This window comes from Melanerpes formicivorus, unplaced genomic scaffold, assembly GCF_026170545.1.
Source record: "Melanerpes formicivorus ecotype bairdi unplaced genomic scaffold, bMelFor1.0.p_v2 SCAF_354, whole genome shotgun sequence".
Taxonomy (NCBI): Eukaryota; Metazoa; Chordata; class Aves; order Piciformes; family Picidae; genus Melanerpes; species Melanerpes formicivorus.
In genome coordinates, this window is record NW_027142706.1 from 82,501 (window position 1) to 90,000 (window position 7,500).

Below are 7,500 nucleotides of genomic sequence, written 5' to 3' on the forward strand. Positions count from 1 at the left end.
CAAGCTGCACCGGGCCGCACCGGCTCACAGGGCACCTCTGCCTCCCCGAAATGTGGGCTTGCATTTTCCCTCAAGCTGCACCGAGTTACATCTCCATCACGGGGCGCCCCTCTGGAGCCAGGAGGAAGCCGTGCTGGGGCACCGGCTTGCCCTCCTCCCCCCATGCCGGGCTCCATAGCATACGAGTGGCCAGTCACCGCCGCTGGCTTTTCCCTTAGATGCCGTGCCCCCGCGGGCTGCGGCTTTGGCCATGGGGGGGAACCCCCGTGAAGAGGGTCCAGTGCTGGGAACTCTCTCTGCCCCTTACCGGGCTCTCTCTCGCCGTGCCTGGACGGGCTTGCTTTCCATTCTTGGTGGGACCGACGCCGGCACCACGTCTCCCCGGCTTTCTCTGCCCCCGTGCCCCACCGGGCAAACTTCGCTTCGGGGGTTCCACACTTCGGCAGTGGCCGGCGCCAGCCACTCGTCAACTTTTTTTCTTTTCCCCGCTTTCGTTGCCGAGCCCGGGCTGGGCTCCGGCTCACGGACGAGCGAAACCCATCCAACACCGCTGAGGGTGCGCCAGCGGCCGCTCCAAACCGCCGCGCCTTTGTTCGGCCCCGCGGGTCCCCTCTCTGACCCGGGCGAAAGCCACCGAGAAGCCAGACGGACCCCTGCCCAGCCGCCTGGCGGGTGGCTTGGAGCAGCCGCTCGGCAGCGCTGCCCTGGGAGTGCTCGGCGTCGCTTGTTCCCTCATATACGGAACTGGAGGGCCGTCAGCTCTGCGAGCGCACAACCAGCCGACCTCCGCCCAGCGGCAGGTCGCAGAAATCACGCCGGCTTGTACGATGACGTAGGCGGAGGCAGAGCGCAACAGCGACCCCTTGGCGACAAGCGCGATCTCCGCGGAGAGCACGTCTACTCGCCGAGGGAGAGCACGTCTACTCGCCGAGGGAGAGCACGTCTACTCGCCCAGGGAGAGCACGTCTACTCGCCCAGGGAGAGCACGTCTACTCGCCGAGGGAGAGCACGTCTACTCGCCCAGGGAGAGCACGTCTACTCGCCCAGGGAGAGCACGTCTACTCGCCCAGGGAGAGCACGTCTACTCGCCCAGGGAGAGCACGTCTACTCGCCCAGGGAGAGCACGTCTACTCGCCCAGGGAGAGCACGTCTACTCGCCGAGGGAGAGCACGTCTACTCGCCCAGGGAGTGCACGTCTACTCGCCGAGGGAGAGCACGTCTACTCGCCGAGGGAGAGCACGTCTACTCGCCCAGGGAGAGCACGTCTACTCGCCCAGGGAGAGCACGTCTACTCGCCCAGGGAGAGCACGTCTACTCGCCGAGGGAGAGCACGTCTACTCGCCGAGGGAGAGCACGTCTACTCGCCGAGGGAGAGCACGTCTACTCGCCGAGGGAGAGCACGTCTACCTCCCGCCTGAGGGAGAGCACGGGGGGGGGGGGACAAAGACAGGCGGCAGCAGCTTCGGTGAACGTCACCCGGGAGGCGACCGGGGCTGTCCCGGGGCAGTCCCGGGAAGCCGGCGTCCGACACAGGGAACCGTCAGCTGCCGGACCGGGGCGAATCCCCGCGGCCACGGCAGGGGTGGGGGCTCGAAGACAGCCGGCAGCCGCTTCGGTGAACGTCACCCGGGAGGAGACTGGGGCCCTCCCGGGACCGGCCCGGGAAGACGACGTTCGGCACGAGATCCCGGCCGCGGCCGGACCGGCTCGAAGCCTCGCGGTCCCGGCAGCAGCCGGCGCCGCTCGCCGCCTCGGGCTCCCGGCCCCCTACAGATCCGGCGACTCGTTCGCGGGCGGCGGGGGGAGGCAGTGGAGGGGGTGCGGGGAGAAGCGGCAGCGGAGGCGGAGGGGGGGGGGGCTCGAAGACAGCCGGCAGCCGCTTCGGTGAACGTCACCCAGGAGGCGATCGGGGCCGTCCCGGGGCCGTCCCGGGATGCCGGCTTCCGGCACGGGGTCCCGGCCGCGGCCGGACCGGCTCGTATCCCCGCGGCTCCGGCGGAGGGGGGGGGGCTCGAAGACAGCCGGCAGTCGCCTCGGTGAACGTCACCCGGCCGGCGACCGCGGCCGTTCCGGGGCCGTCCCGGGAAGCCTGCGACAGGCACGGGGTCCCAGCCGCGGCCGGACCGACTCGAAGCCCCGCGGCCCCGGCACGGGGGAGGCCCAAAGACTGGCGGCAGCCGCTTCGCTGAACGTCACCCGGCCGGCGACCGGGGCCGTTCCGGGGCCGTCCCGGGAAGCCTGCGACAGGCACGGGGTCCCAGCCGCGGCCGGACCGACTCGAAGCCCCGCGGCCCCGGCACGGGGGAGGCCCAAAGACTGGCGGCAGCCGCTTCGCTGAACGTCACCCGGCCGGCGACCGGGGCCGTCCCGGGGCTGTCCGGGGATGCCGGCTTCCGGCACGGGGTCCCGGCCGCGGCCGGAGCGGCTCGAATCCCCGCGGTCCCGGCAGCAGCCGGAGCCGCTCGCCGTTCGGGCTCCCGGCACCCTACAGATCCGGCGACTCGTTCGCGGGCGGCGGGGGGAGGCAGTGGAGGGGGTGCGGGCAGAAGCGGCCGCGGAGGCGGAGGGGGGGGGGGGGCTCGAAGACAGCCGTCAGCCGCTTCGGTGAACGTCGCCCGGGAGGCGACCGGGACCGGCCCGGGAAGCCATCGTCCGGCCCCGGATCCCGGCCGCGGCCGGACCGGCTCGAAGCCCCGCGGCCCCGGCACGGGGGAGGCCCAAAGACTGGCGGCAGCCGCTTCGCTGAACGTCACCCGGCCGGCGACCGGGGCCGTCCCGGGGCCGTCCCGGGATGCCGGCTTCCGGCACGGGGTCCCGGCCGCGGCCGGACCGGCTCGAATCCCCGCGGTCCCGGCAGCAGCCGGAGCCGCTCGCCGTTCGGGCTCCCGGCACCCTACGGATCCGCCGACTCGTTCGCCGGCGGCGGGGGGAGGCAGTGGAGGGGGTGCGGGCAGAAGCGGCAGCGGAGGCGGAGGGGGGGGGGCTCGAAGACAGCCGGCAGCCGCTTCGGTGAACGTCACCCGGCCGGCGACCGGGGCCGTCCCGGGGCTGTCCGGGGATGCCGGCTTCCGGCACGGGGTCCCGGCCGCGGCCGGAGCGGCTCGAATCCCCGCGGTCCCGGCAGCAGCCGGAGCCGCTCGCCGTTCGGGCTCCCGGCACCCTACAGATCCGGCGACTCGTTCGCCGGCGGCGGGGGGAGGCAGTGGAGGGGGTGCGGGGAGAAGCGGCAGCGGAGGCGGAGGGGGGGGGGGGCTCGAAGACAGCCGGCAGCCGCTTCGGTGAACGTCACCCGGGAGGCGACCGGGACCGGCCCGGGAAGCCATCGTCCGGCCCGGGATCCCGGCCGCGGCCGGACCGGCTCGAATCCCCGCGGCCCCGGCACGGGGGAGGCCCAAAGACTGGCGGCAGCCGCTTCGCTGAACGTCACCCGGCCGGCGACCGGGGCCGTCCCGGGGCCGTCCCGGGATGCCGGCTTCCGGCACGGGGTCCCGGCCGCGGCCGGACCGGCTCGAATCCCCGCGGTCCCGGCAGCAGCCGGAGCCGCTCGCCGTTCGGGCTCCCGGCACCCTACGGATCCGGCGACTCGTTCGCGGGCGGCGGGGGGAGGCAGTGGAGGGGGTGCGGGCAGAAGCGGCAGCGGAGGCGGAGGGGGGGCGGGGGGGACGATAGTGGCGGGGGGCGGGGGGGTGCTCGAAGGCAGCCGGCAGCCGGTTCGGTGAACATTCGCCGGGGCGGGGGGGGCGACCTGTCCGTGCCCGGGGCAGCCCCGGGAAGCCGGCAGCCAGCACGGGGTCCCGGCAGCACCTGTTCCCTGCCCTGGGACTTGCCGTGCCCGGCGGCCGGTTGCCGGGTGGGGGGAGCGATGAGAGGCGGGGCGCAGCGGCCGGGGCAGCGCCGGGCCGCAGCGGGGGGCTGGGCGGGTGGGGTAGGCGTCGAGCGGCAAGCCCTCGGCTGCAGCGAATGTTCGGCGGTGCGGGGCGGGGGGGGGACGGGACGACACGTTGGGGGCGCCGAGTCCGAGCCACCCCCGGCCCCAGGGGCGGCCGGAGGGGGAGGCCGGTGCCTGGCCCTGGGAGCTGCTGGGCGCCGGATGGCCGAGGGTGCGTCAGAAGCCGCCCGAGCGGTCGAGCAGGTCCTCCAGAAAGGCCTAGGGTGGCTTCGAGGGCCCCGGGAGCAGTCGAGGGAGGCCTCCAGGCAGGTCTGGAGTGGATGGGAGGCCTTCCAAAGCAGACAAGGGAGGCTGCCAGCGGGGCCTAGGCTGGCACTGCAGCCTGTAAATGGTTGGGGGGGGGGCCTCTGGTGCGGCCTGGAGTCTCTGGGTGGCGTCCAGAGAGGTGCAAAAGATCCTCTGGTGCGGCCTGTGGTGGCGGAGAAGCCTGCAGAGCGTGCGGGGGAGGCTTCTGCTGCGGCCTGGGGTGGGTCGGAAGCCTGCAGAGCGTGCGGGAGAGGCTTCTGGTGCGGCCTGGGGTGGCTGAGAAGCCTGCAGAGCGTGCGGGAGAGGCTTCTGCTGCGGCCTGGGGTGGCTGAGAAGCCTGCAGAGCGTGCGGGAGAGGCTTCTGCTGCGGCCTGGGGTGGCTGAGAAGCCTGCAGAGCGTGCGGGGGAGGCTTCTGTTGGGGCCTGGGGTGGGTCAGAAGCCTACAGAGCGTGCGGGGGAGGCTTCTGGTGCGGCCTGGGGTGGGTGGGAAGCCTGCAGAGCGTGCGGGAGAGGCTTCTGTTGGGGCCTGAGGTGGCTGAGAAGCCTGCAGAGCGTGCGGGGGGAGGCTTCTGCTGCGGCCTGGGGTGGCTGAGAAGCCTGCAGAGCGTGCGGGGGGAGGCTTCTGGTGCGGCCTGGGGTGGGACGGAAGCCTGCAGAGCGTGCGGGGGAGGCTTCTGGTGCGGCCTGGGGTGGGACGGAAGCCTGCAGAGCGTGCGGGGGAGGCTTCTGGTGCGGCCTGGGGTGGGTCGGAAGCCTGCAGAGCGTGCGGGAGAGGCTTCTGCTGCGGCCTGGGGTGGGTCGGAAGCCTGCAGAGCGTGCGGGAGAGGCTTCTGTTGGGGCCTGGGGTGGCTGAGAAGCCTGCAGAGCGTGCGGGAGAGGCTTCTGCTGCGGCCTGGGGTGGCTGAGAAGCCTGCAGAGCGTGCGGGAGAGGCTTCTGCTGCGGCCTGGGGTGGCTGAGAAGCCTGCAGAGCGTGCGGGAGAGGCTTCTGGTGCGGCCTGGGGTGGGTCGGAAGCCTGCAGAGCGTGCGGGAGAGGCTTCTGCTGCGGCCTGGGGTGGGACGGAAGCCTGCAGAGCGTGCGGGGGAGGCTTCTGGTGCGGCCTGGGGTGGCTGAGAAGCCTGCAGAGCGTGCGGGGGAGGCTTCTGGTGCGGCCTGGGGTGGCTGAGAAGCCTGCAGAGCGTGCGGGGGAGGCTTCTGGTGCGGCCTGGGGTGGGACGGAAGCCTGCAGAGCGTGCGGGGGAGGCTTCTGGTGCGGCCTGGGGTGGGACGGAAGCCTGCAGAGCGTGCGGGGGAGGCTTCTGGTGCGGCCTGGGGTGGGTCGGAAGCCTGCAGAGCGTGCGGGAGAGGCTTCTGCTGCGGCCTGGGGTGGGTCGGAAGCCTGCAGAGCGTGCGGGAGAGGCTTCTGTTGGGGCCTGGGGTGGCTGAGAAGCCTGCAGAGCGTGCGGGAGAGGCTTCTGCTGCGGCCTGGGGTGGCTGAGAAGCCTGCAGAGCGTGCGGGAGAGGCTTCTGCTGCGGCCTGGGGTGGCTGAGAAGCCTGCAGAGCGTGCGGGAGAGGCTTCTGCTGTGGCCTGGGGTGGCTGAGAAGCCTGCAGAGCGTGCGGGGAGAGGCTTCTGGTGCGGCCTGGGGTGGGTCGGAAGCCTGCAGAGCGTGCGGGGAGAGGCTTCTGCTGCGGCCTGGGGTGGGTCGGAAGCCTGCAGAGCTTGCGGGGGAGGCTTCTGGTGCGGCCTGGGGTGGGTCGGAAGCCTGCAGAGCATGCGGGGGAGGCTTCTGGTGCGGCCTGGGGTGGGTCGGAAGCCTGCAGAGCTTGCGGGGGAGGCTTCTGGTGCGGCCTGGGGTGGGTCGGAAGCCTGCAGAGCTTGCGGGGGAGGCTTCTGCTGCGGCCTGGGGTCTCTGGGTGGCCTCTAGAGAGGTGCAAAAGACCCTCTGGGTTGGGCTGGGGTGGCTCTTGGACCCCTGCCACACAGTGGAGAGAGGCCTCCGGCCCGCCACCTGTGTCCCTGTGTGCCTGAGTGCCTGTGTCCCTGTGTCCCTGTGTCCCTGTGTCCCTGAGTGCCTGAGTGCCTGTGTCCCTGTGTCCCTGTGTCCCTGAGTGCCTGAGTGCCTGAGTGCCTGTGTCCCTGTGTCCTTGTGTCCCTGTGTCCCTGTGTCCCTGTGTGCCTGAGTGCCTGTGTCCCTGTGTCCCTGTCTGTGTACCTGTGTGCGAGAGTGTCCGGCACGCCACCCAGCGGCGGCGGGCAAGCAGGTAGGCGGGTGGGCGGGCCGGCGAGGGCCAGTGTGAGTTTGGGGGGGTGGGAGGGGAGGCGGCAGCTGGAAGCGTCAGAGGAGGGGGCGTGGCTCCGGCTGGCCCCGGGAGCAGGTTCCCGGGACCGGGACCGGCTGGACCCGGCGGGTGGTTGATCCCGGGGCGGGGGGGCAGAGGCGGCGGGAAGCGGCAGCTGCGTGTGCGGCGGGGGGGTGGAGGGCGAACCGCGGCGGGAAGCGGATGCTTCAGAGCAGGTTACGGGGGCGGGGACGGACGACACCACCTGTCCCCGCCCCGGGACGGGCTGGACCCGGCGCCCTGGACCCGGCGCCGTGTACCCGCCGCCGCCCCCCGCCGCCGCCCCCCTCCGCCACCCCGGGACCCCGACGTTTTTTGGCGCCCGCGCCTTTTTTTGCTCCCCGCCTGCCCGCGCTGCCCCGGGCCCTCCCCCGGGGCGGGGCGGGAGGGAGGGACGGACGGACGGACGGGTAGCCGGGGATCTCCGAGCGCGCGCCACCAGACCGAGGCGGGTCCCGGCGGCGGCGGCGGCGGCGGCGGCGGCGGCGGCAGCAAGCGACGGCAGCAAGCGACGGCGGGGGGGGGCAGGCTAGGGAGAGAGGGGGAGCGGCATGCGGTAGGGCTGGGGGGTTTGTTTCGGGGGGGAGGGGTGGGGGGGGGGTGGCAGCGGTCAGCGAGAGCGGGGAGAGGGGGAGCGGCATGCGGTAGGGCTGGGGTGTTTTTGGGGTGGGGGCGTTGGGGGGATTAGCGGGCGGGCGGGCAGCCGAGCCAAGCGGCAAGCCGGGGGGGCGGGCGAGGGCGGCTTTAGGGCCGGAGGAGCGGAGCGCAACCTCCCCCGTGCAGGCTCCAGCGTGGAGAGCAGCAAGTTTTTGGGGACGGGGGACGACGGACGGGAGGGGCAGCGGCGAGAGGCTAGCTGCGGCAAGGGGCACCGGCACGGCCGCCCTAACAGCGCCGCCTCGGTCGCAGGGGTTAGAGAGCAGCCGGGCAGCCCGGGAGGGAAGCGGCAGCCCGCGAAGGGGGGAACGGGGGGCTCCGCGCAA